At 37.9% G+C, this 21,556-nt stretch overlaps 1 long non-coding RNA gene across 4 annotated transcripts in view; it reads left to right on the top strand.

Moving 5' to 3' along the window:
* Nucleotides 1-14,536, top strand: part of LOC137637283 (uncharacterized) — a 16,696-nt gene extending 2,160 nt beyond the window's left edge. For 3 of the 4 annotated variants that reach the window (XR_011043527.1, XR_011043524.1, XR_011043525.1), the window contains 4 exons: nt 300-443; nt 4,947-5,024; nt 9,200-9,277; nt 13,585-14,536. This is a non-coding gene — a long non-coding RNA (uncharacterized lncRNA). The remainder of the gene's footprint in view (nt 1-299; nt 444-4,946; nt 5,025-9,199; nt 9,278-13,584) is intronic. The other variant, XR_011043526.1, reaches the window with a different exon arrangement.
* The last annotated feature ends 7,020 nt before the right edge of the window (nt 14,537-21,556 follow it).

Raw genomic sequence — 21,556 nt, 5'->3', positions numbered from 1 at the left:
GAGAGGATGATGACTATATTCTGGGGATATTATGTATATACATCAACAAATTTGACACAAATGTTACACGAGTTCTGTGTTAGCAGTCCTATGAGTGGCCATCAATGCTTTTAATGTATAATCTTATTATTGGTGAATAACCTTCCAGTGTTAGTCATTTGAAAACTTATGTACAAAGACTGGCTTACTGCACTGACTTTTTTTTCTTACCATTGCTTTCTTTTTTTCAATTCAATAGATTTTACTTGTTTCCAGAAGTATTTCATGACATGCTTATCCATGAATTAAATTATTTTCAGATCATGAAAGTTTGCTGAAGTAAAACGAGCTACTGACTGTAGATTGAACAACAAATACACTGCAGTTATAGAGAACGCACCAAGAAGCCGCATGACTTGAGTGCAATAACCAAGTTCTCATGGATTACAGTTATCAATTCCAAGGTAAGAGACGAGGATTATTTTTTATATAATTTTAAAAAACGCCCCTTTTAAAAAGTAACAAAGGAGGAAGCTATAGTCCATTTCTTTTAGCGATACATATTTGCACCGACTCGCAACGGTGCCCTTTTAGCTCGGAAAAGTTTCCTGATCGCTGATTGGTTGGACAAGATAATTCTAACCAATCAGCGATCAGGAAACTTTGAGCTAAAAGGGCACCGCTGCGAGTCGGTGCAAATATGCATTGCTAAAAGAAATGGACTAAAGTCCTTGGGTTAGAGGTCTGATCATGGAAAATTATCCACATCGTTAATGCACAGTAAATCATATTTGAACTAATTATTAGAAAAAAAAATTGTATCTCTCTCTCTCTCTCTCTCTCCCTCTCCCTCTCCCTCTCCCTCTCCCTCTCCCTCTCCCTCTCCCCCCCCTCCTCCTCCTCTTCCTCCTCCTCTTCCTCTTCCTCCTCCTCTTCCTCCTCCTCCTCCTCCTCCTTCAATCAATCATAAACCTTAAATGAGGTACAAAAAACTAAGTCAAATTTAAATTCAACATTGTTTAGTTTCTTCCAATTTCTTTTAATTTGTCCAAAAGAATCCTATTTTTTTTCTGTTGTTTTTTTCCATTAACCCTTTTACCCCCAGGCTCTTTGGAAATTTCCAGCCCTTAACCCCCAAGTGGTTATTTTTTCCCCAGCACATTTTGCAGTATATTTTTTTCAAATTGCTCTAACAGCCTTAATTTTTGTCATAGAGAGGTCAGGTTGGTCTCTTTCTCTTGGAAAAAGCCTGAATTTTTTCAAAAATTATCAAAAATATAAAAAAAAAGATTTTTATAGCATTTTTTTTGCAAGGACGTACCGGTACGTCCATGGGGGTAAAGGGATGAGTTATGTGAAACGTACCAGTACGTCCTTTGGGGGTAAAAGGGTTAAATGACCTTATTGCCTTACTTTTTGCCTGTGCATTTTATAACTATCAATATTAGAATAGAGTAATTTCAACTAGTTAAACATCATAGTGTTCTTAAATGTGAATAGTTCACCAAATGACCGCCGTCAATGATGTCAGGATGCCTGAAAACTTTAAATCAGTCAATCAATCACCAAATGAACACTTTAGATCAGATATTTGAACACTACTGGCATACTTCGGAATTTGATGCTTGTAACAACAGTAAGGCGTTGAAATCACAGATCAGAACTCTTATCAAACTGAGCTCAAATTATGTCGGCTTAAACCGTAGTAAATGTTTCAAAGAAATGTTTTATGTATTAAAGGTTTACTGTGAATAAGAGACTGAAAAATCTTAATATTTTTACATGACACATCCGTATCCCCAATGTGAAATTTACTAGTCATGTGTATATATGATAAATGTCAAATTATTTCGTCTTCACAGGAACATTTATTTTTACCAGACCAGTTGAATACTGTTAGAAATTGTCTTGACAGTCCTGTATTTATCATAGGGTCTTGATTAAAAATAATTAGAGTTCTAAAGGCTACTTATCAGTGGCAGAGGCAATGGTCAGTGACAATGCCATGGAGACTGACCATATATGAATATGATCAGCGTTCCAAGCCCCCTCTCCACCCAAGCTAGGACCAGGCAGGACCAGGGAATGGCGGCTGATAACTCACAAGGTAGACCTTTACGCTCCCTCAAACCCCCCATCCTTAGCTCACAAGGATGGTGAGGTTGCAGATACTACAAGAAACTGTCAAGTTTGAGTGGGACTTGAAACCCAGGCTGGCAATCACTAGGAATGGACGTTTCTAAAAGGCTAAATAAGAGTTAATGTAATCACCCTTTTCCTTTTCAAGCAAGAAGATTATCAATAATGAAAATGGCTACCACATTAAATCAATTAATTGGTTGATTATCATTAATGCATGTGGCAGTGTCCCAGGGAACATGCTACTACATCAACACTTGATACTATTCATATTCATAGCTGCTGCTCTTTAATTCTTAGGTTGTTTGTTTGGTTACTGAACAAATCGTCAATTTACAATTCTTACAACAGCTCAGTCATTATGTTCCTGCAGTGATGTCACGACAACCCTGCAAGTCATTCAAATTTGCGGCCGGGTAATCGATTCGCTTTTCACTTCATAACGCAGTTAATTCTTAGTGAATTCTAATGCTTTCTTTTTTGACGTTGGTATTGAGACATACATTATTAGATCTGTATGTATCATGATGTACTGTAGTGTTATCGTATGTTTGCATGACGTTCACTGCTGTAATATATCAAATGTGCGAGAGGGAAGTGGTATTAGTTTCAGATTATTATTATTACTAGCTAAGCTACAACCCTAGTTGGAAAAGCAGAATGCTATAAGCCTGGGGGCCCCAACAGGGAAAATAACCAAGGAAAAGAAAGGAAAGAAGGAAAAATTAAATATTTTAAGGACCGTAACAACATTTAAATGAATAATTCCTATTTAAACTACAAATACTCTAACAAAACAAGAGGAAGAGAAATTAGATAGAATAGTGTACCCAAGTGTACCCTCAAGCAAGAGAACTTATTAATCCCTTTCATACTTCGCTTTCTTGAGGTATACTCGTTCTTTGTTGGGCGGTTTATGTTGAGTAGTAGCTGGTTTGCTGCACTGTTAATTGTTCAGTGGCCACTTTCCCTTGGTAAGGGTAGAAGAGACTCATTAGCTATCTTTAGTATCTCTTCTAGGAGAAGGATACTCCAAAATCAAACTATTGTTCTTTAGTCTTGTGTACTGCCACAGCCTCTGTACCAGTCTTCCGCTGTTTCGGAATAGAGTTCTGTTGCTTCAGGGTAGACTTGGTAATGCTATTCAATCTTTTTCTTTTCCCCTTAATTTTTTTAACTTTTTATAGTTTGTATGTGCAAGATCTATTTAATGTTGTTACTCTTCTTAGAATATTTTATTTTAGTTGTGCATTATTTCCTTGTTTCCTCTCCTCACTGGGCTATTTTTTGCTATTAGCTCCCAAGGGCTTATAGTATCCTGCTTTTCCAAGTAGGGTTGTAGCTTAACTAGTAATAATGATAATTATGATAATAATATTTGGAGCATATGGACCAAGGTGTCATTGCTTTATTGAATTCAAGCCCTACTGTTTTCAAAGGACATTTACTAAGGGCCCAGAAGAAACTGAAAGCAACAAGGAATGATTAAACTTGAGAAGTCGTCTCGCAAATTATTGTTGCCTGTGTGGACGCAACTTTATTCTTTGTTCCTGAAAGATCGTTGGTCCAAATCTAAGGGAGTAAAGAAATATTTTACTCTAAGTCTTGGTAAACAACCCAATAATAAGATAAAAGTTCTATAAGGCAATAGTCTTATCATCGGAGTAGTTCGAAGTAAAAAATTGATTTTGACGAAGGAAAAATCTATTTCTGGGCGAGAGACCTGTGCCACTCCGTGAAATGCTCCTTTTGCATCATTGCTAAGGTATATAACTGCTATGAATTACCAGAGAAAAAAGTTGCATAGGAATGCCAGGGTTGAACCCAGCTCGCTCACCTATATAAGGTGTCGGTATAATACTGGGGCGTGATGAATCACAACCAGAGGTCTCGCGCCATTTAGATATCTCCTCCTCAATATCCCCGTTACAGCGAGGTGCCGTTCAACACCCACCACTGAATGCTACTACCACCATCTCAACCCACGACAACTACGTCACTCCTTTTCATAGCATCATCGCTTCCGCTTGTTGTGATTTTTTGGCTGTGTTTTTCGGTGTTTTTTCTCCGCTCTAGTGCAAGATGTCGGATGCCCAAGATTGGGAGTATCCTGCTTAACTTCTACGTGTATAGTTCAGTAAAGTCATATCTTTCCCTTTAACTGCAAAACAGAAAGGTTTATAGTTTAGTTGTTAACCCTTTAACCCTCAGGCTATTTGGAAATTTCCAACCCTTAACCCCCAAGGGGTTATTTTTTTTCCCAGCACATTTTGCAGTATATTTTTTTTTCAAATTGCTCTAACAGCCTTAATTTTTGTCATAGAGAGGTCAGGTTGGTCTCATTCTCTTGGAAAATGCCTGAATTTTTTCAAAAAATTATCAAAAATATGAAAAAAAGATTTTTTATAGCATTTTTTTGCAAGGACATACCGGTACGTCCATGGGGGTAAAGGGATGGCTTTTGTAAAACGTACCAGTACGTCCTTTGGGGGTAAAAGGGTTAAGTGATTTTCTTTTTACTGGCTTCCCTTTGGCCAAGTTGCCCTATCCACAGCCCTCTGCTATTATAATTGAGTAATAATTGACTCTATGGTTTATAAATTTAGCTATTGGATGTTTACGAAATACACATTGTGTAACTTCCTGTGTAATGTTATTGAAACACTAAACCTATTTTGGAGTTCACTGTTGAATATACTATATTGAGTTAGTGACTTTTTTTTGTATGTGGGGAGACTTAGAGACTTGTCCGTATGACTGATATGAATTTTATTAGTTAGTTTACTGTTTATAAAGTTCTGTAACTAATTTGGTATTGTGATCGACAGGTGCCCTGCAAATCAGCGGTCAAAGAGGGAACCGACAGTAAATGCCAGGAATCGGATCTTTACAACCACAGATTAAAGGTGAGTGCCACATGTAGTAGTAGGTATGCTTTAGACGCAAAATATCTCGCTGAAGCATTTTTTTTTTTTTAAATATAAAACTTACCCGCTGGTTATATAAAGAGCTGAAGTCTCCTGACGCCCTGGCAGAAATTAAAAATCTCACGCTATCGAAGATACGGCAGGTGTATACCCGCACCCTAGCGGTAGTTCAGGTGGAACAACAACACACCTTCAGTTCTTCTTCTGCCCGTCTAGCTGGCTGTCATATTGAAGTTCACTCTCGTGGTTTTACTCTTTTGGGAAGTTGTTTGGTGATGTACAACGTTCTTTTCTGAGTTTAAGCTATCGTTAATTGTTTTCTCTTTATTCTAATCTTGAAATCTTTTTGTTTGAGGTTGTGGAGGGTGCGTCTGCACGATCTTGTCGTTCACCTAGCCTAAGACCTCTTTCGAGCTCTCGAACCCATGGGAGAAGTAATGTCGAACGGCTTAAGGGAACGAGAAGCGTCATCAATCGTGCAGACGTCCCCTCGAACGTTCCTGTTGCCGTAACTCAGGCCGTTCACCCTCATCGTAGGAAAGATGAGGTTCAGGCGTTATCCCCGTCTTCCGATGAAGGGCTATGCTTTTGTTTTTACTAATTTTTAATAGGATAGCTGAATCCGTTGTAAGAATCATAGCTACTATTTTATAGATACGATTCTCAAATTATCCCGGCCCTTCCGGAACGGAAGGAGATATTGAGGAAGGAGAGGACTAATTGGTGAGGGACCTCTGGTCATGGTTCTAACACACCCCAGTTACTATACCAACACTCGGAGTGAGCGAGCTGGATATATTCCGGGCATTCCATGCAACTTTTTTTCAGGTATATTTAGCTGAATGCCCTACTGCGGAGGTAGCAGCAGTAGGGGACTCAGCATTATGAAGCTTCATCTGTGGTGGAAAATGTGGGAGGTTGGGCTGTGGCACCCTAGCAGTACCAGCTGAACTCGGCTGAGTCCCTTGTTAGGCTGGAGGAACGTAGAGAGTAGAGGTCCCCTTTTTGTTTTGTTTCTTGTTGATGTCGGCTATCCCCCAAAATTGGGGGAAGTGCCTTGGTATATGGATGGATGGATATTTAGCAGTATTTATACCTTAGAAATGGTGCTATAAGGAGCATTTCACTGGGCGACACAGGTTCCTCGTCCAGAAATAGATTTTTCCTTCGTCAAAATCCCTTTTTTTTTACCGATTCTTAAATTGGGCTTTCAAAGCATCAGTTACAGATTGAAGTACAGTACGTTTAAGATAGTTATTATCATTTAATTTTCAAGTTTATAACCCAGCCCTTATACAATTATTCTAAACTAGGCCCATCAAAATGTATTGCATGGAAATTATAATGGTCCCTCGGTGGTTTATCGTCTGCAGACTTTATGTAGCTGTTGCTTTGCCTATTACTTGCAGCTCTACAATCATTTGTCGTCAATTCTAGTACTCTGAAAGTTGCACCGCTTATAAGAACTAGAGGGGCACTCAGTAGAGCTTCCTGGTCCCAATTTTAACCCTTTTACCCCCAAACTATTTGGAAATTTCCAACCTTTAACCCCCAAGGGGTTATTTTTTTTTCCCAGCACATTTTGCAGTATATTTTTCTTAAATTGCTCTAACAGCCTTAATTTTTGTCATAGAGAGGTCCGGTTGGTCTCATTCTCTTGGAAAATGCCTGAATTTTCTCAAAAAAATATAAAAAATAAGAAAAAAAAAATTTTATAGCATTTTTTTGCAAGGACGTACCGGTACGTCCATGGGGGTAAAGGGATGGCTTTTGTGAAACGTACCAGTACGTCCTTTAGGGGTAAGAGGGTTAATCGCAGAGCAATGAAACTTGCAGGGATTAACTGATATGTAAAAAGCTGGAAATGATTAAATTTCGGAAGGTCAAGGTCTAAAGTCAAGCAGAAGATTAAGAAATAAGCCGCTGTGACGGAGGTGTGCGCTCTACTTGGTGCCACTCTGATTATTACTGTTATAGTCTATTGAACGTGAGGGGATAGATTCACTTTTACAGCTCCATATATGCATGGTTCACTGCATTTAACCCTTTTACCCCCAAAGGACGTACTGGTACATTTCACAAAAGCCATCCCTTTACCCCCATGGACGTACCGGTACGTTCTTGCAAAAAAATGCTATCAATTTTTTTTTCTTCATATTTTTGATAATTTTTTGAGAAAATTCAGGCATTTTCCAAGAGAATGAGACCAACCTGAGCTCTCTATGACAAAAATTAAGGCTGTTAGAGCAATTTAAAAAAAATATACTGCAAAATGTGCTGGGAAAAAAATAACCCCCCGGGGGTTAAGGGTTGGAAATTTCCAAAGAGCCTGGGGGTAAAAGAGTTAAAACATGTACTTATTTTATTACTGTTATAATTAGAGTTACAAAAGTTCAGGCTACCATTAACACTGTTAGCAGTAGGTCCACTTGACTTATGCCTGAGAGTCATGATATTTTCTGTATTAAACTGTATTATTATTATTCCTTGCTAAGCTACAACCTTGGAAAAGCAGGATGCTATAAGCCCAAGGTCCCCAAAAAGGGGACCTTGTTACTGTTCTTAGAGTATTTTATTTTAGTTGTTCATTATTTCCTTGTTTCCTCTCCTCACTGGGCTATTTTTTGCTATTAGCTCCCAAGGGCTTATAGTATCCTGCTTTTCCAAGTAGGGTTGTAGCTTAACTAGTAATAATGATAATTATAATAATAATAATTATTTGGAGCATATGGGCTAAGGTGTCATTGCTTTTTTGAATTCAAGTCCTACTGTTTTCAAAGGACATTTATTAAGGGCTCAGAAGAAACTGACAGCAACAAGGAATGATTAAACTTGAGAAGTCGTCTCACAAGTTATTGTTGCCTGTGTGGATGCAACTTTATTCTTTGTTCCTGAAAGATCGTTGGTCCAAACCTAAGGGATTGAAGAAGTATTTTACTCTAAGTCTTGGTAAACAACCCAATAATAAGATAAAAGTTCCATAAGGCAATAGTCTTATCATCGGAGAAGTTCGAAGTAAAAAAGGGATTTTGACGAAGGAAAAATCTATTTCTGGGCGAGAGACCTGTGCCGCTCCGTGAAATGCTCCTTTAGCATCATTTCTAAGGTATATAACTGCTATGAATTACCAGAGAAAAAAGTTGCATAGGAATGCCAGGGTTGAACCCAGCTCGCTCACCTATATAAGGTGTCGGTATAATACTGGGGCGTGATAAATCACAACCAGAGGTCTCGCGCCATTTAGATATCTCCTCCTCAATATCCCCGTTACAGCGAGGTGCCGTTCAACACCCACCACTGAATGCTACTACCACCATCTCCACCCACGCCAACTACGTCACTCCTTTTCATAGCATCATCGCTTCCGCTTGTTCTGATTTTTTGGCTGTGTTTTTCGGTGTTTTTTCTCCGCTCTAGTGCAAGATGTCGGATGCCCAAGATTTGGAGTATCCTGCATAACTTGTTTAGTTCAGTAAAGTCATATCTTTCCCTTTAACTGCAAAACAGAATGGTTTATAGTTTAGTTGTTACCCCTTTAACCCCCTAGCTATTTGGAAATTTCCAACCCTTAACCCCCAAGGGGTTATTTTTTTCCCAGCACATTTTGCAGTATATTTTTTTTCAAATTGATCTAACAGCCTTAATTTTTGTCATAGAGAGGTCAGGTTGGTCTCATTCTCTTGGAAAATGCCTGAATTTTTTTCAAAAAATTATCAAAAATATGAAAAAAAGATTTTTATAGCATTTTTTTGCAAGGACGTACCGGTACGTCCATGGGGGTAAAGGGATGAGTTATGTGAAACGTACCAGTATGTCCTTTTGGGGTAAAAGGGTTAAGTGATTTTCTTTTTACTGGCTTCCCTTTGGCCAAGTTGCCCAATCCACCGGCCTCAGCTGTTTGAGTAATAATTGACTCTATGGTTTATAAATTTAGCTATTGGATCTTTACAAAATACACATTGTGTAACTTCCTGTGTAATGTTATTGAAACACTAAACCTATTTTGGAGTTTGCTGTTGAATATACTATATTGAGTTAGTGACTTTTTTTGTATGTGGGGAGACTTAGAGACTTGTCTGTATGACTTTGATATAAATTGTATTAGTTAGTTTACTGTTTATTAAGTTCTGTAACTAATTTGGTATTGTTTACAGGTGCCCTGCAAATCAGCGGTCAAAGAGGGAACCGACAGTAAATGCCAGGAATCGGATCTTTTCAACCACAGATTAAAGGTGAGTGCCACGTGTAGTAGTAGGTATGCTTTAGACGCAAAATATCTCGCTGAAGCCTTTTTGTTTTTACTAATTTTTAATAGCATATCTGAATCCGATCAAAGAATCATACATACATACATATACCAAGGCACTTCCCCCAATTTTGGGGGGTAGCCGACATCAACAAATGAAACAGAAACAAAAAGGGGACCTCTACTCTCTATGTTCCTCCAGCCTAACAAGGGACTCAACCGAGTTCAGCTGGTACTACTAGGGTGCCACAGCCCACCCTCCCACATTATCCACCACAGATGAAGCTTCATACTGCTGAGTCCCCTACTGCTGCTACCTCCGCGGTCATCTAAGGCATCGGAGGCAGCAGCAGGGCCTACTGGAACTGCGTCACAATCGCTCGCCATTCATTCCTATTTCTAGCACGCTCTCTTGCCTCTCTCACATCTATCCTCCTATCACCCAGAGCTTCCTTCACTCCATCCATCCACCCAAACCTTGGCCTTCCTCTCGTACTTTATAGATACGATTCTCAAATTATCCCGGCCCTTCCGGAACGGAAGGAGATATTGAGGAAGGAGAGGACTAATTGGTGAGGGACCTCTGGTCGTGGTTCTAACACGCCCCAGTTACTATCCCAACACTCGGATTGAGCGAGCTGGGTTTATTCCTGGCATTCCATGCAACTTTTTTCTCAGGTATATTTAGCAGTTCCGGTAGGCCCTGCTGCTTCCTCCGGTGGCTTAGATGACCGCGGAGGTAGCAGCAGTAGGGGACTCAGCAGTATGAGTGGTGGAAAATGTGGGAGGTTGGGCTGTGGCACCCTAGCAGTACCAGCTGAACTCGGTTGAGTCCCTTGTTAGGCTGGAGGAACGTAGAGAGTAGAGGTCCCCTTTTTGTTTTTGTTTCATTTGTTGATGTCGGCTACCCCCCAAAATTGGGGGAAGTGCCTTGGTATATGTATGTATGTATATTTAGCAGTATTTATACCTTAGAAATGGTGCTTTAAGGAGTATTTCACTGGGCGACACAGGTTCCTCGCCCAGAAATAGATTTTTCCTTCGTCAAAATCCCTTTTTTTTACCGATTCTTAAATTGGGCTTTCAAAGCATTAGTTACAGATTGAAGTACGTTTAAAATAGTTATTATCATTTAACCCTTTAACCCCCAGCCTATTTGGAAATTTCCAACCCTTAACCCCCAAGGGGTTATTTTTTTCCCAGCACATTTTGCAGTATATTTTTCCTAAATTGCTCTAACAGCCTTAATTTTTGTCATAGAGAGGTCAAGTTGGTCTCATTCTCTTGGAAAATGCCTGAATTTTCTCAAAAAATTATCAAAAATATGAAGAAAAAAAAATTTTTATAGCATTTTTTTGCAAGGACGTACCTGTACGTCCATGGGGGTAAAGGGATGAGTTTTGTGAAACGTACCAGTACGTCCTTTTGGGGATAAAAGGGTTAACTGATATGTAAAAAGCTGGAAATGATTGAATTTTGGAAGGTCAAGGTCTAAAGTCAAGCAGAAGGTCGAGAAATAAGCTGCTGTGGCGGAGGTCTGCGCTCTACTTGGTGCCACTCTAGTCATTACTGTTATAGTCTATTGAACGTGAGGTGATAGATTCACTTTTACAGCTCCATGAAAAAAGGGCCTGGTTCACTGCATTTAACCCTTTTACCCCCAAAGGACGTACTGGTACATTTCACAAAACTCATCCCTTTACCCCCATGGACGTACCGATACGTCCTTGCAAAAAAAAATGCTATAAAAAATTTTTTTTCATATTTTTGATATTTTTTTGAGAAAATTCAGGCATTTTCCAAGAGAATGAGACCAACCTGACCTCTCTATGACAAAAATTAAGGCTGTTAGAGCAATTTAAAAAAAATATACTGCAAAATGTGCTGGGAAAAAAATAACCCCCTTGGGGTAAAAGGGTTAAAACATGTACTTATTTTATTACTGTTATAATTAGAGTTAGTGAAGTTTGGGCTACCATTAACACTGTTAGCAGTAGGTCCACTTGACTTATGCCTGAGAGTTATGATATTTTCTGTATTATTATTATTCCTTGCTAAGCTACAACCTTGGAAAAGCAGGATGCTATAAGCCCAAGGTCCCCTACAGGGAAAAGTAACCTAGTGAGGAAAGGAAATAGATGAATGATATAAGAAGTAATGAACAAATAAGAATTAAATATTCTAAAAATATTAAAATTAAAACGATCTTCATAATAAAGCAATCTTCAGCCCTTCATACATTTAAGGAGGATTTAGTCGATTAGCAATTTCCACACAACTCTAAAAGTTTCTTGAAACTTCAGCAAATGTAACATTCCGATATACGATCACAAATTCAACTGAAATCGTAAATCGTGATATTGTATCTGAAGGTCATGATGAAATACTAATAAAACATTATATAATGTAATGCAGGAATAAGATGACATTTGCAACATGAAGAGAGACTATTTGTTGACGTTTGCAGCTGAAATTCATTGGCATGTGAGTTAGGTAAAGCCTCTACGGCAGTGGTTCCCAAACTGGGGAGCTCCCCACTAGGGGGGCGTGAGGACGATACAAGGGGGCCGTGAAGTCATCTGCTCGAAATTACTTGTTTAATAGAATAATAAAATTATTAAAAGAACAAATATCTGTCTACATACATGCATCCATCTCACTAAATTTGACCAGAAATTGTGCCTTAGTCTCATAAGTATTTCCAAAAAATTATATGCCATGTTTTCAAATTATCTATTCTTAAAATTGCAACTCAATTTTGTCAATTTGCTAATGTTCAAACTTTTTTTCGCTCACTTTGAGCCAAATGTTTTGTTTTTAGTTACTGGAATGTACTATTATTTGTTTGAGTGGCTTTCATTATTGAATTTTAATACAAACAGAAATCTGTTTTCCTGTACAATGCTAAGAAATAAATGTAAGAATCATTTCATATAAAAAAAAAAGACGAGTGGGGACGTATGGGTCTACTGGAAGCAAAAAGGGGGCGTCAGGTAAGATAGTTTGGGAACCACTGCTCTACGGGCTGCAAGATAGCGAGAGCCCGTGTCTGGCCGAAAGGGCCGGGCAATCTTCGACAGGTGAAGCCTACTCTAGGCCAAAACTTAATAGAATTCGACTTAAAGTTTCTTGGAACCTTATCAAGTTAAGTCGAGGACTTAATGTACACACAACTATCAAGTCATTATTCGTCTCGCCTCGTTCCTTATGCGGCGGCAAAGCTTTATCTGTTGTAGCTTTTTTGTTGACCAGGCGGACATGAGTCTTTTTATAGTTTATTTATGACATATCTGTTTTTGATGTTGTTAATAGTTTATATATGACATGTCTGTTTTGACGTTGTTACTTATTTTAGAATGATTTATTGTTAATTTGTTCTCTTCATTTATTTATTTCCTTATTTCCTTTCCTCACTGGGCTATTTTTCCCTGTTGGAGCCCCTGGGCTTATAGCATCTTGCTTTTCCAACTAGGGTTGTAGCTTGGATAGTAATAATAATAATAATAATACATCAGCATTCTTATCTTCCATTTATGAGTATGTAAATGATTTCCATAAAGCTTAAACTCTGTGATATATCCCTAAGGTAATATCGTCTCATTAACTTGATAGCTTCTACTCCGTCATCTCAAGCCTCCGGTTTTATTAGCCCATGGGAGAGACTATGAAAACAGTTTATTAGGTAGTCATACAGTTTGTTTTGCTCTTGGGAGGAACGTATAGAGTAGAGGTCCCCTTTTTTGTTTTTGTTTCATTTTTTGATGTCGGCTACCCCCCAAAATTGGGGAAGTGCCTTGGTATATGTATGTATGTATGTTGTTAAATTAAAGTAATTTGGCCGTTTGTCAGCTTATTTATCATATGTTGAATGCAAGTTAAGAATGTGCATTGTGGCCACAGAGTCTTCCTGTATATCATAATTATTGGCATCGCCATCAAATGGTTTTGCCAATAACCTTGGCTCGTAACCTGTTGGCATATTCACGGCGATAAATAATTAGCATTAAATCCTCTCTCTTCAAGGATGCGTTGGATAAATTAAGATAAAGGAGGTTATAATGAAACTAGGTCCTTCTCTCAACACTTTATTTGGAACTAAGAAAATTTACAATCTGCTCAAATGAGTTAGGGCGCTTACATGATTAAAATGGATAATGAAGTACAGTATCAGAGAAAATTGACAGAACAGTAAAGCCAGTCTTTGATTATTCTTACCCATTGCAAGCTATTTTGTGGAACAGCAACATTTTCCAAATGTCCAGCAATGCTCTAATGTAGGATTTTCCATTTCAGGAGACCCCAATGATGATATGCACTTCTTCCTCGAGGCAAGATCCGGAGAAATAAGGTCAAGCGTAGAAGAAGCTTCTCTGAACTCTTGTACCTTATACCCCCCTTTAGCTTTTAAGTTTTGATCCTATTCGTGGTTGGGGCCTTTCCTTTCCTTATTGCTTTCAGCCTGAAATCTGCCACTACCAGTTTATGAGGTTCCATGGATTTATTTGTAAACAATCCGTAATGGTTTTCTTGGCTATCTAACACAAAGTCAATCTTTGAAACATTTTGTCCATTTTATAAGTTACCCAATGATGTCTCCTTTTCTCAACCTTCTGTATTCATGACAATTCATAGCTTCTGCTAATTCCATCAATCTTTCACCTTCCTGATTGTTTCTTCCAAAAACTCTTATCCCCAGATAACACTAGCAGTTCACTCCTTCGAGCTCTTCCTATGTATTCTAGTAGTTTCCCTCTAAATTTATCCTGTTTTTCGCCACACCTTTAAGGGACGCCTGCCGAGAGGATATGCCATATTATCTTTCTCATGAGCTTGATTTCTGACATTTTCCTGCAAATCTGAAAGTAGATTAATTCCTACCACATTTCTCCTTGTATTTTCCCTTGCATAGTAAACTTTATATCCTTCCCCAAGATTTCTTGCACGTTTCCCCTTCCGGTTTCTCTCCTGTATATATTTGAATCCTTCTTTTTCTTCTATGCATGACATCCACTGACTACTTGAGCCTAAGGGACAGTGTAGAGAGATTTAATAACTTTGTTCCATAGGGTGCTAATAGTATAATATGATTATGAATTTGATCCCATAGGTTTATGTAAGTACAATATTCATGCCAAGCAAGGAAGATTGTAGTAATTGTGTTTGGAATAATAAAAAAATGTAGACTTTATTCAAGTTGAGTGTACAGCCCAAAAAATTTATACAGTGATGAAGACCTGAGAAGTTTTCTTTCATTAATAAACTAACAATTCTTTTGGAATTTAGCAGTTGTTTCAAAAACCTTCCAGACACATAATCCATAATTGTATTTTGTTCCTACGCAAGTTCAAACCCTCATTATATATGTATGAGTTTACTCCTAAGTCATTTAGTTACGACCAGAATTTAAGTTGTTGGATTCTGGTAACATTGTATGCTTACCAACTGCCTCCCCCCTGTGTAGGAGTGGCCGAGTTAGCGAGACGGCGCCGTTTGTCTCCTGGTCTCCCTAGTAGACGTACGTGTTTACTACCGCTTCCTCGCTATGATTTTGTTTGTGCTTTATGTATGAGTAATTACGAGAGCTGTTCAAGGTAGTGTGAGACTTTTGGAGACCAGTTTTAGATGTTTTTCATCTCGGGTTCCTATTTTAAACCAGGTTCTCCATTGAGACCACTTTCACAGTGTTAGCTGCAAGTCAAAGGTGGGGGTAAGTTGTAAATACCTGTGCTCTGTCAGTGGGCTGGATCAGGATTCAATAACTTGATCTTTGTAGAAAATATTTATAATAATCTTGATCGATCTCAAACAAAAACAACTCGACTACTTCCCACCAAAGTACATAATGTCAGCATATGTTAAAGATACTGAGGTACACCAGTTTTATAGAGAAAATAGAACTTGGACATTTTTAACAGACACTAAATACCTCAAGTTTGTTAGAAGACAGAATTTGTCAGTTTAAGTTATGTTTTGAATGCTCTTCACTGAATGTTTTCAGAAGTCACAGCCCCAGTAGCAGAGTGGTTATTATTATTATTATCATTATTATTATTATTATTATTATTATTATAAGAGTTATTACTTCCTAAGCTACATCCCTAGTTGGAAAAGTAGGATGTTATAAACCCAAGGCCCCCAACAGGGAAAATGGCTATGTGAGGAAAGGAAATAACGAAATGTACTACAAGAGAAGTTTAAGAATAATAACATGAAAATAAATCTTTCATATATAAATTACAGAAACTCAAAATAACAAGAAGAGAAATAAGATAATAGTGTGCCTATGTGTACCCTCAAGCAAGAGGAAATTTTTCTTAGAGACACTGGAGTGCTCATCCACAATTGAGTGGACATTCTTTGACGACCGTTTCGGGGAACTTCTTAACGAGGCTCGGGATTGTCGTCTATCTCAAGGAGTCCTGTTTGAATCAGACTCTGTTAATGTTTTGTCTGGGAAGGACGATAACCTCAAAGATTTCTGCTTGTGGTCAAAATATTGAAGGAATAAATGTAGTTTTGTTCCACAATTGGATGGTCCTGTAAAGAACTATGCCCTCTGGGAATACATAGCTTATGCTCGATTGGGTTGAATCTGAAATCTGCTTGGTTTAGGTTATTCATTTACTTTGTTAAGCTTGTTGTACAAGATTTTTCTTAATTCTGACCATCCTTTGCATTCAGATCTTCCCGGACAGTTCCATCCAGTTCGTAATACTAGATATGCAGTTAATTCTAATAGTCAGGCCTTCTCCATCATGAGGCTCAATACTTCATAGTATTCTATAAGTTTTTATTCCAGCTGTGACTAAGTTGTGGAATGATATACCTAATCGGGTAGTTGAATTAGTAGAACTTCAAAATTTCAGACTTCCAGCAAATGTTTTTATATGGAACGAACAGGGTGACATAAGTATATTTTTATAGTTTATTTATGAAAGATCTATTTTAATGTTATTTCTGTTTTTAAAATATGTTATTTTAATTGATCATTACTTTTTGCAGTTTATTCCCACATTTCCTTTCCTTACTGGGCTATTTTCCCTGTTGGAGCCCTTGGCTGTATAGCATTTAACTTTTCCAAGCTTGGATAGTAATAATGATAACAATAATTTTGAAAATGGTTTCTGTTTCAAATAAGAATTAATGGAAACTTATAGGAGAGGTTTTTTATCTCATTTTTTTATTCTCTAGGTACTGGTTCCCCATCATTATGTCCTGCGATGTGTCTGTTGGAATGAGGTTCTACTTTGGAGATTAATTAGCTCTTAGGAACTTTGTCAATTGTAGTCTCACAAAACGGATTTTGAGCGAAGCGAAAAATCTATTTTTGGGTGAGATAGCCATGTCGTCCTGATGGAAGTTCCTATAGGGTAGCTTCCTTGGGTATATTTGACTACGGTGATATTCCCAGAGAATTTACCTTAAGGTACCCAGAATTCTAACTCCTGGAGCGAATATCCCTAAATAAATGAACCAGGGATATCGCGAAATATCAGAGGACGTATTCTTGACACGCCACATAGCAATCTGCACCCCGAACAGAATTAACACTTCGAAGGGGTCAAGTGGCAAGAAAACAAAAAACGAGAAAGAAAGGAGAGCCGCTCGTAAGGTACCTCTCCTCTCTAGCTTCGTATGCATGCATAGCGCCGCCGACGGCGCCATCTGTATTCCTTTTTGCGTAGCTCAACAACTCGGTGTTTTCCCTGTGTTATCTCGTAATTCTAGCTGTGTTTGAGGCACTAGTTTTGTCACAATCTAGTTAAATAAGGGTGAATGTTGTGCACTCGGATCTCACGGCAGTTTTGCCATATATGAAACAAGGCTCTACAGAATTAAGAAATTTTTTATCGTCATGACAGAAGGAACTTTTAAGTTTCGCAGAAGCAAGGCAAGTCTTCCTTCTTCCTCATTCTGTGTTGGCATATTTTTCTTTTCATTTCACCCTCTTGTAGTTTGGGTGCTGAAACATACTGTACCTCTTCAGCGTATAAGAAGTTGGAACCTATTTTAGGAGGCTGAAAGACCATAGAATTAAATAATAAAATAGATCATAAATAAGTCTTAATGTATTGCTGGGCATGTAGGAGATTTGTATTTTCACATTACTGTTCATACCCACGAAGTATGTGGTCCATTATATGGATAGAATGACCACATGGACACTCGGCGAAGGTGTCGAGACTCCGCTTATGAAGATTGTCTCCAGTTCTTCATCGAGTAACCTAATACCTCCACTTATGAAGATTGTCTCCAGTTCTTCATCGAGTAACCTAATACCTCCACTTATGAAGATTGTCTCCAGTTCTTCATCGAGTAACCTAATACCTCCACTTATGAAGATTGTCTCCAGTTCTTCATCGAGTAACCTAATACCTCCACTTATGAAGATTGTCTCCAGTTCTTCCAACTCTAGCTCGATTCAGAGTAACCTTATACTTTCTACAGAGATTTGTTCTATAGGGATGAGACTCACAGAGGCTCTGGATGGCTTCACCAGGTGGGCTGTGGTCTGTTTTTCTCTCCAGCATTCTAGGCGGTAAGTTGCTGACTCCATGGGCTCGAGGCTATTGGTTGTTAAGAAGCTCATGCAGGATTTCAATCTGTCTAACCACTCGGTGATTGTAGAGCGGGTCCGTTTCATCTTTCTCTTATTTTTGGGTCTTTCAATGGGCTGTTTGGCAGATGTTCGGTGGTACAATGCCTTCCAATCTATAGAGTACTTGGAATTCCAGTGAATCCTCCCTTAACCTTGGAAGTTCTGGTCATTCTCAAACTATGGCCAAACCTAACCCAATCTCCCATTGTCATTCTAACATTAATAGCATTTCATTTTAGGCCCCTTTACGTTCACTTGGTTCTGGGGCAAACATTTAAAAAAACTGTCCATCACTAAGTTCCAGTATGGAATCACCTTTTGTGATCTGGTGTGGAGTAGCAATATCTTGATCCTTGTTGATGAAATCTTGAATACTCAAGTTTTCCAACTGTCGAAGTTTTTTTTCAACTGACTGAGAATACTGAAGAAGGGCCGTGCCTGATGTCAAAACTTCTCTAATGACAACATCTTCTAGCTGAGCCTTAAAACTTGAGTCCATATCTTCATCCCCTGGTTTACCCATTTTGAGCAATGCATCATTTATTTCTATCAAACGAGATAATCCCGTTTTGTGATACATTGAAATCCACGGATGGATGTACAGTACTCGCTTTTCTATGCACTGTTCATACAGTAGGGTAAGGGGAGTTTAAACCAAGCTGATTTGCAGGAATAATGCAGTACCCTTCCAATCATTTTTCTTGTGCCACGTCTCGACTAAACTTCTGGTTGCCTCTCCAAAACCCTACAGAGAGTAGGGCGTGCTGCAAAAACAAATGTGGTTAGACAACGGGTAGGACCAAAAAATATAACAATACCCCTTAAAAATATAAATAATGCGTCTATTCATGACTTTCTGTTATACAAAATAAATTAATTTGTTGCTGGCAAAATATGTAAACCTATTTAGGAAAAATTGAAATCTTTACAGTGAATATATTGAAAATCATTATAGTACAGTACTGGGGCAGAATATCAGACATTATGACAAAAGGGAATTGATAATAAGAGTTACTTTAAAGCATATATAACCCAAGCTTGTTATATGTGGAAATGGTTTGTATTTTCCCCAACTATTATTAATTTTTTTCACAGCGACAATAGATCAAGGGTGTGGCTGAGTTCACTTCTTCAGAGCAAGGTGTACTAGGAATTCCTGTTTTCATCTGTACATGGTATTGGGAGCATTTTAACAACAGCTCAATGAAGTACCAAATTGGTGTTCTCAAAACATTACCTTAGAGAGGAAGTGGTTGTTTATGGAAACCTTTAGGCTCTGGGCCCAATAGTAGCGCTACGGCAGGGAACGTGGTCTAAGTAATTTTGAGTTCAGCTAATTTATCACTCGCTTTTCTACGAATAGGTGGTTGTAATAATTTAATTTTAGAATCATTCACAATTATCAACTGGACCAAAAGTAACATTTAGAGGTAACCTACAGTACAGTATTTTTTATTAATTTGTTGAAAACAAGACTTGGTTAGGTATTTCAAAATGTTTTTTTTTTTTTTCAAAGTATTCTAGATAAGTAATGTAGATCAGGTTAGTAACGCTTGGCCTTCTTGTATTAAAAAATCCTCAATGTACAAAATCAATAGGTTCAAAGAAGCTGTTTTTAAGTCAAAATTTATAGATTTTGGCTTAAGGCAGGCTTCACTTAACTCAATGCTTATGATTTTCAGCTGCTAAATTCAACAAATAATCGCATTTCATATTGCAAATTCCCATCTTTCTTACTGCCCTCTTTTATATAATATTTTTCTATTACAATATTTCATTTTGATTTTTTGATACAATATTTGAGATTTATTATTTCAGATGAGTTTTTGTTTGTATCTGAATGTTCGTAAGTCAAGGACCTGTATTTAAACTTAACCTGCTCCTTTTTATTTCCATACTCACCTGATGTTCACATACTCGCCCCCCCCCCCCCTATCCCCCTCCCCTCCTCTAGCCACTGATTCATAGCAACAAGAGGAGGAATAATGTCCATTTAGAAAATGAAAGATACAATAGTTCAAACAAATTGGTGGTATAGATCCCAAATATAGTCCTCCTATACAAGTCAAAGACCCAAGCTAGTCACTGTACGTAGACAGATGTGACTGGCCTAGCATACAAAGATAAAAGCGGAGTATGGGATTAATGTAGTTTGCTTGAAGAGGTGTAAACTTTTTACTTGTCAAATCTATTTTATTTAGGGGGAAACTATAATTAATTTTAGTCTGAAATACTTATTCTTATGGTAAGTTAGGAATAGAGCAGTCTAAGGGTGGTCACAGAGGGTGTATGTCCCCCCCACCCCCCCCACCCCCCTAGGGAAGGATATGGCTCCAAGGTTAGGTTAGGTAAGGAACCTTAGGTAGTGTTCTTGTGTTTGTTTCCTTTTCAAAAGGTTATTATTCTGTCATAACTATAAAAAAATTAACATTAAGATCATTTCTTCTGACACTAGCCCTTCTCTCTCTCTCTCTCTCTCTCTCTCTCTCTCTCTCTCTCTCTCTCTCTCTCTCTCTCTCTCTCATGCTGAGCATGGTCTTCACAGATACTCTGAAGTTGTGAACTATTGCGACTTTATTGCAACAGTGTCAGCAAATATTGTAGGGTAAACCTAGTTTTAAGTGAAGCATTGGGTCAATTTACAATTATTTAGTTATACATTCAATGATCTAGATGAATTAAAGCAATTCAGATAGCTCAATAATGATAAGTTTGATTACAGCAGTTGAAAATTGATATAATTCTCATAGTATTATGCTGGTTGAATATATCACCAAATATTAAGGCTTAGCAATATATTAATTCCTTCACCACCTTGTAGGGTAAGTATGGGTAAAATTTGATATATTTTCAACATCCTCTTAAAGTATGTTTATTGCCATTACTGGACACTTCCACCTTCTCTTGGATGGCATAAAGAAGACAATGCTGTAAGCGTTAATGAGCTTGGGGAATTAATTGGTTATTATTATTATTATTATTATTATTATTAGTTAAGCTACAATCCTAGCTGGAAAAGCAGGATGCTATAAGCCCAAGGGCTCCAATAGGGATAAAATAGCCCAGTGCAAAAATGAAAAAAAAAAAATACAAGAGAAGTAATGAAGAATTAAAATAAAATATTTTACGAACAGTAACAACTTGAAATAAACCCTTCATTATAAACTATAAAAACTTGAAAACAAGAGGAAGAGATTTAAGATAGAACAGCGTAGCCAAGTGTACCCTCAAGCAAAAGAACTCTGACCCAAGACAGTGGAAGACCATGGTACAGAGGCTATGGCACTACCCAAGACTAGAAAACAATGGTTTGATTTTGGAGTGTCCTCCCAGAAGAACTGGTTACCATAGCTAAAGAATCTCTTCTACCCTTACTAAGAGGAAAGTAGCCACTGAACAATTACAGTGCAGTAGTTAGCCCCTTGAGCAAAGAAGAATTGTTTGGTAATCTCAGTGTTGTCAGGTGTATGAGGACAGAGGAGAATATATAAAGAATAGACCAGACTATTTGGTGTATGTGTAGGCAAAGGAAAAATGAGCCATAACCAGAGATAGGGATCCAATACCATTGATTGTATATTAAAAAGTTGTGCCAAATTTGAATGCAGCTGCTTCTAGTCTACTGCAGGACAAAGGCCTCAGATATGTCTTTTCATGTCTTTGGTT

This window comes from Palaemon carinicauda, unplaced genomic scaffold (assembly GCF_036898095.1).
Source record: "Palaemon carinicauda isolate YSFRI2023 unplaced genomic scaffold, ASM3689809v2 scaffold63, whole genome shotgun sequence".
NCBI classification, from domain to species: Eukaryota; Metazoa; Arthropoda; class Malacostraca; order Decapoda; family Palaemonidae; genus Palaemon; species Palaemon carinicauda.
This window is presented reverse-complemented; position numbering and strand designations above follow the sequence as displayed.